Raw genomic sequence first — 7,982 nt, 5'->3', positions numbered from 1 at the left:
CAGTTACAGCTGACCCTTGAACAACAGGGGTATGAATTGTGCAGGTCCACTTAAATGCAGATCTTTTTCGATGAATATAGCACAGCATTATAAATGTATTTTCTCTTCCTTAGAATTTTCTTACTAACATGTTCTTTTCTCTAGTTTACTTGATTTTTAGAATATAGTCTATAATACATATACCATACAAAGTATGTGTTAATCAACTGTTTATGTTATTGGTAAGGCTTCTCCTCAACAGTAGGCTATTTGTAGTTAAGTTTTGGGGGGAGTCAACAGTTATGTAAGGACTTCTCACTATGTGGGGGTTGGCACCCTTAACCGCTACATTGTTCAAGGGTCAACTACAATCAAATGTCTGTTTCTCATCTATTATAAGCACATGCGGATGCACATTTATGGAATTTTTACTAAGAACTAAATTTACATCGGGCGCCTGGGTGGCTCAGTCGTTAAGCGTCTGCCTTCGGCTCAGGTCATGATCCCAGGGTCCTGGGATTGAGTCCCACATCAGGCTCCCTCCTCGAGGGGAAGCCTGCTTCTCCCTCTCCCACTCCCACTGCTTGTGTTCCTGCTCTCGCTATCTCTATCTCTGTCAAATAAATAAATAGAATCTTAAAAAAAAAAAAAAGAACTAAATTTACACCAAAATGGTATAAGGATGGATTACTCTATCTAGGGAGATTGAGGCTGTAATAAAGGGTAATTGTCACCTGATGTTGTTGGTACCTTGTAATGAATTCCATCAAAGTGGTTGTTTTCAGTTAAAGCTGGTAGAAAAATGACTGAGCAATGGCCATTTCTTCATTATTTCCTTTTTCCTCTTTTCTTCTAGGACAAAATGGAAAACATGTTATTAAAATACCAATTACATTACTCAACTGGAATATACATAAACTCACAAAGAACAAGATTTAATAGAATTTTGTAACTAGGCTTGCATTGTAATTTTCATTTAATTGTCCGTTATTCAGAATTAAACCTCTGTTTTTCTGCTATAGCTCAATTACCTACTTAGAAAGTCATTTTGTTGTATGGCAGAAACTATTCATTTCTATATATTTTTTTTCTTTTAATTAACCATTGCTTCATGTGGGTTCTAGATTTATAGTTTGAAACTTGAAACAATAGATTTACATGTTTGGGTTGGATTGGAGGTTAATGATTTTAATTGCTCAGTTATAATTTGGCTTCTTCAGTGTAAGTTTCTATGGTGTTTTATACCAGTGTTTTTCTGCATCTGTATCCTCTCCCCACTCTTAAAAAATAAAAATCAAATCCTAATTTTATCTTTGTTCCCTGCATGATTCAACAGAACTGAAATTTAAACAAGAAAAAACCATACTGAGACAGAGGCTCTCCCTATTCTGTAACAATATTTATTCATTAAGAAAATGCATCACACCTCTGCCTTTTATTTCTAAGTGTTCATTCATTTGCCATATTCATTTGCCACAATCTTATTTGAAAAGCAGAATATGCAGGTATTATTTTTTTAATTATAAACATAACTGGTAATTTAAATTTTATTTTCTTTCCATATTGATTAAAAAGTTTGCTTTTTTTCTTTCAAAATGTATAAACATATTTATTTTACGAATAATACATGGATTGTTAATTTCTTCACAGCCTCCCATGGCCAATTTAACTGGAAGATAAGTCTTATTACCTGCCTTCAATGAATGTACAAACTATGGTATTTATAGGTTAATTTTCTAGGTTTTTGTTTCATCCATGTCTTTGTACAGTACATTGTAAATTTTGTACATTGTAAAAAATTAGTTTTTAATAGTTTTTGCTTCATGATTTCTTTAATTCTCACAAAATATTGACAGATAACCGGAAAGTACTCAAAACTTCTAATAGATTATTTTGTACTTGGCAGATTTTCTTTAAAGGAAATTAAAATTCCTGAATATATTCTAGCTCTAATGCTAAAATGCTATTATGTTAGTAATGTTCCATACTTTATAAAAGTTTTCATATGATTAATTAACTCTTTAATTATAGCACATATAGTCATTTTGTTCTCTGGCTAGATAATTAAGACGTTGGCTAGTGAGATTAGATTTACCTTTTTGCTCTCAATCTCTATATGCAATTAGTAAAAATCTGATTATATTTTATTCTTTGTCACTAATTTTTTGCCTTCTCCTCCCCTTTCCTTCTTCCTCCTCCTTCTTTTTTTTATTCTCCTCATCCTCCTTTCCCTTTGCCCCCTCTCCCAATTTTTTCTTTGTACCATTTACAGTGAAGAAGACAACACCTCTGTACTCTTTTAATGTTTGTCAGTACACCTTGACAAACACTTTACTATCCTTACTCTTGGTCTCTTGAGTATGGAGTAATCCCTACTGGGTTGTCATTATTGCTTTAGTGCTCTGTATTAGGGGTTTGTTTGTTTGTTTGTTCATACGGTTGTATGTTAACTAGATTACAGTTAATAACAGATTTTAATAATTAAAATGTGTTTAATTGTATTTGTGTCCCCAAATTTTGGAGATTTATTGTTATTTTTGATGGAGTCATATAAAATTGTTAAGGCAAGTTTTATAAAGATAGATTATAAAAGTTTCAAATTTCCATTGAAAAATTTAATTAATACAGAAGTATATAAAGAAAAAAGCCAAAGTTCTTCCCTTATAAGCTTTAGTTATTCACACAGAAGGAAAGTGTATACTTCCATAATAATTTTTAAAATATATATAGATACATCCATACAAATATAAACACATAAATATCTATATATACACATATATAGATATGTATATATATATTTTTTTATTTTAGCAATTTCTTTTTTTTAAGCTCCACGCTGGGTGTGGAGCCCAACACAGGGCTCAAACTCACGACCCTGAGATTAAGACCTGAGCTGAGACCAAGAGTCAGATGCTTAACTGACTGAGCCACCCAGGTGCCCCAACACATAAATATATTTTTAAGCAAAAACTGGATCATAAAATACAGACTGTTTTAAAACCAGATTTTTTAATGAATAATTTTTCATGGATATCTGTATTTTTTAATTATGTTAAAATTAAGTCCTTAGACAAGTACTATAGGTATAATAAGTGATATAGATATGACATTCATATTATTGACATTATATGCTTTTTACCTTTACAAAATGGAGGAGCAAAGTAAAAACAAAAACCTAAGCATGGTTCAGGTGAAATCACATTAAATTGCAATAGGAGATTTATTTGAAATCCCAGAATTTGCTACTTTTGGGGCTTAGTTTCTTCATTTGATAAATATGGGATGAGGTGAGAAGACATGGGTCTGGTTGATGTCTGATAATCTGTAATGATAGCACTTTATAATTCGGTAATAAAGGTTACACACACAAAATAGTAATAGTGGAATAAGTACATTGTACTGTGTTTATTAAAATATCATTTTAACTAATGTTATCCAAATTAGCTGTATTCTGAATAAGATACAACTCTATTTTTCTTTCATATACAGATCTAAGCTGTGGGGTAGCTTAATCCTCAAAGTTGTCAGAGTTCTAGGCTCCTTCTATTTCAGTGTTCTGCCAACCTGAACAGTAGCTTTCATCTCACGGTCCAAAAAGGCTGTTCCATCTCCTGCTGTCACGGCCACATTCTAGCCAGCCAGATGAGTAAGATGGGAAGTGGGAAGCTGCCTCACACCCTTTAAAAGCATTGTCCAGAAGCGGCACACACTTCTAATCTATTCCATTAGCCAGAACTTTATCACCTGGCTATACCTAACTTCAGGCAAAAACGGGATACAAAGCATTTCTGTGTGTTTAGCAAAAAATTGTATTGCATAAAAAAATGATATGAGGGGATATGAGGGACAACTAATAATTCTTTCACATATTGACATTGACATGAACAGTTTAAAAAGATTTGGGACTGCTTTGTCTTATTTGATAAGGGAGACCATGGGTAGCTGGAGATGGATACTTTAATATTCATGAAATCTATGATTTTATAAAGAAAAATGATATGCCTAAGAGATTCTTGGATTAAAAATTAGCTTATCCTCTTTCACCCTGGCAATTTATCTCTTATGTCAATTATAATTTGACTGTTTTCATCCTTTGTGTACTCCACCATGCCCCCACTACCATTAGTAGAAAGAGTATAACAGTAGAATTGTCATGCCTTTGCTACTCCTCTTGGTTAAATCACTTAATTTCATTTTGTCTGAGTTTTTCCACCTGTTAAATGCTGAGCACAATGTGTGCTATTTCTGGAGAAAGGCAGAGAAAACCACTTCATAAAAAAATAAAGACAATTACAAATATTAAGTAATTTGATGGATGTTATGCTTAAATTAGATAATTATAGCCCCCAATTATTTATTGCCTACTCTGCACTCTCTTAGATCCTTTATTTATTTATTTATTTATTTTTTATATGAAGGATATTTTCTTTTTTAATTTTTTATTGTTATGTTAATCACCATACATTACATAATTAGTTTTTTGATGTAGTGTTCCATGATTCATTGTTTGTGGCTCTTACATCCTTTAAATATATCTTATTTAATTTAGTCTCCACAACAACCAACCATATGGTTCATTTCATAGTTTCTCTATTTCAGATTTGAGGAAACCAAGGCTCAGGAGAGGTCAGATGATTTACCCATAATGTCACTTTCTTTTTTTTTTTTTTAAGATTGTATTTATTTATTTGAGAGGGGGATAGAGAGAGAGAGAGCACAAGAGCACAGGAGCAGGGGGAGAGAGAAGCAGGGAGCCCAACCCAAGGCTCAATCCCTGGGATGCCTGGATCATGACCTGAACTGAAGGCAGACACCTGGACGACTGAGTCATGCAGGCACCTCCACAATGTCACTTTCACCATGCTCAGGCTTTGCTATTTCAAGCTTTTGGCATTCTTGTTCTTTTACACTTTTGAATAAAAGACTAGAATATCCATCTGAATTGGTTTACTGTAGTGAGTTACATAGTATGTAATATAATAACAACATAGTATGTCATAACTAAATAGTTCTAAGACTGATGATATTAAAATCAAACACTTTGGTTCCTTCTCCTGAAGGTCATCCTTGTCACACTATTTTTGTCCTCATTTAGTGACTGACAAGTGATATTGCTTGAAGTCCACTGCACTCATCTTTAACTTGGATTGTCATCCATCTTAGTCCACTCCTTTGCAAAATCATCACTGAAACCCAAGGTATTTCGGCATGTTGTCGGTCTGGTTGAGTGAATGTTGGGGCCTATAAGGAAATGGAAGTTGAATTCTCATTTCTGTAGAGTATTGCCTTGTAAGGTGGACAATGTGCGCTGACATGGAAACCCAGAGATGGTTTCATCATGGCTAATGACAGTGTACCTAGCTGGTAGGTAATTGTAGGCCTTCAACCTCCAGTACTCCACTCTTCATGAGATTAATGTTTATTCGGAACAATAAATATAAGGTCTATGACACCTTTAAAGTTATGCTTGAATGTGTTCTGACCACTGATGAATGATGGTAGCTGTTTCATGTCTTGCTAAACATACTTGGTTTTTCACAAGAAATAGGTTCTGAAAGGCGGAATATTCACAGTGGATGCTAGAAAAGTACACATATTAATTTTGTAAACTGTAGCTCAGACTTGAGTCCACTTTTTCAGGGGATGATATTATAGTTTTGCAATCCAATCTTGACTCTCATAAGAGCTGAGCAGCTGAGGGCAGGGGTGTTTTCTCCACATCCAATTCTGCACTATGCTTGAGCTTTGTTTCTGACAAGAAAGCTAAAGAATGTGGCTCATGGGCCCTTTTGAAGACCCTGTGAGATAATGTACTTCTTTTTTAAAGATTTTATTTATTTATTTATTCATTCATTCATTCATTCATTTATGGGGTGGGGGCAGAGGGAGAGAGAGAGAGAATCTCAAGCCGACTCCACACTAAGTACAGAGCCTGACAGGGGCTTGATCCCACGATCCATGAGATCATAACCTGAGTCAAAACCAAGAGTCGGACACTTAACCGACTGAGCCACCCAGGTGCCCCAAGGTAATGTACTTTAAAAAGTCCTTTCCTGTCTAAATTAATCACAGTGGACTTCATTATTTGCAAGAACCTTGAAGATACAGCCGTGAAACCTGATTTAAAAGTTTAGAAAGTGAAATTCATTCATTCATTGGGTCAGATGTTTACTATTCCATTTATTAATCCTCTTTGCCCTTCTTGAGTAAATAATTGCCTCATTTAAGATACTTATTGAGCACCAACTTCATGCATGCCATTGTGGGAGAGGTTAAAAATAAATACATTAGACAGGGACCCTGCTCACCAGGTTGATTCAACCATGCTAGGAAACAGAAAGTGGCCAGTATTCTGGAACAGGTACAGAGGTACTTTGTTACGAAGCTTCAGAGGAGAGAGAGTGATTTGGTATGGCAAAAGAGAGTCACCTTTTTCAGAGACGAGGTGGCATAGGAGATGGAACTGAAAATTTGGGCAGGAAGATGAAGAGATAGGTATCTCTTGGATAGAGAAGGCATGAAGGGGAGAAAATATGTGGCATATATGAGTAACAGGCATCCTTAGTTTTAATGCAGCATGAATGGACCCAAAACGGAACAAAACGGGAAAGGCCAGATCACAGAGCATTCAGTTTAGGCACTGGTGTTTTGACTTTAATTTGTAGACCAGACAGAAGTCTTGGAGGATTTTGACAAGGGAGTATTTTGAGAAGGTATTCTTCTATATATTTATTGGCTTAACTGAGATGTAATTCACATATCCTATAATTTATCGATTTAAAATGGGAAATTTAATTTTTTGTAACCACAATGATTTGTGGTTTTCACATTATAGGTTTTGCAACTTTGTTAAATTTTTCCTAAGTATTTTATTTTTTGGTGGTATTATTAATGAAATTGTTTCTCAATTTCATTTTTGGATTGTTTATTATAAGTGTATAGAAATGCAATGGCTGGGGCTCCTGGGTGGCTCAGTCGTTAAGCGTCTGCCTTCGGCTCAGGTCATGATCCCAGGGTCCTGGGATCGAGCCCCGCATCGGGCTCCCTGCTCAGCGGGAAGCCGGCGTCTCCCTCTCCCACTCCCCCTGCTTGTGTTCCCTCTCTCACTGTGTCTCTCTTTGTCAAATAAATAAAATATTAAAAAAAAAAAAAGAAAGAAATGCAATGGCCTCAGCGTGCCTGGGTGGCACAGCCGGTTACGCATCCGACTCTTGGTTTCAGCTCAGGTCCTGATCTCAGGGTCTTGAGACCAAGCCCTGCATTGAGACCCGCTTTGGGCTCCATGATCAGTGTGGACTCTGCTTCAGATTCTCTCTCCCGCTCCCTCTGTCCCTCCCACTTATGTGCTCTCTCTCTCTCTAAAATGAATAAGTAAATCAAAAAAAAAAAAAAAACTTTAAAAGAGAAATACAATGGCCTCAAAATGAATTAAAGAACTGAGTGTAAGACCTGAAACCATAAAACTCCTAGAAGAAAACTGGCAATAATCTCCTTGACATCAGTTTTGGCAATGATTTTTTGGATTTAACACCAAAAACAAAGGCGGCAAAACCAAAATAAGCAAGTGGGACTACATCAAACTAGAAAGCTTCTGCGCAGCAAAGGGAACCATCAACAAATGAAAAGACAAACTACTGAATGGGAGAAAATATTTGCAAATCATATATTTGATTAGGGGTTAATACCCCCAAAATATAAGGAACTCATACAACTTAAGAGTAAAAAAAATCCAATTAAAAATGAGCAGAAGATCTGAACATTTTTCTGAAGACAAACAAATGGCCAATAGGTACATGAAAGGATGCTCAACATCACAAATCATCAGGGAAATGTAAATCTAAACCACAATGACATATTACCTCACATTTGTTAAAATGACTATTATCAAAAAGAAAAACAGGTATTGGCAAGGATGTGGAGAAAAGGAAAGCCTTGTGCACTGTTTGTAGGAATGTGAATTGGTGCAGCCATGTGACCAGCATGCAGGTCCCTCAAAAAATTAA

This window comes from Leptonychotes weddellii, chromosome 1 (genome assembly GCF_054177405.1).
Source record: "Leptonychotes weddellii isolate Sample4059 chromosome 1, ASM5417740v2, whole genome shotgun sequence".
Classification (NCBI taxonomy): Eukaryota; Metazoa; Chordata; class Mammalia; order Carnivora; family Phocidae; genus Leptonychotes; species Leptonychotes weddellii.
This window is presented reverse-complemented; position numbering follows the sequence as displayed.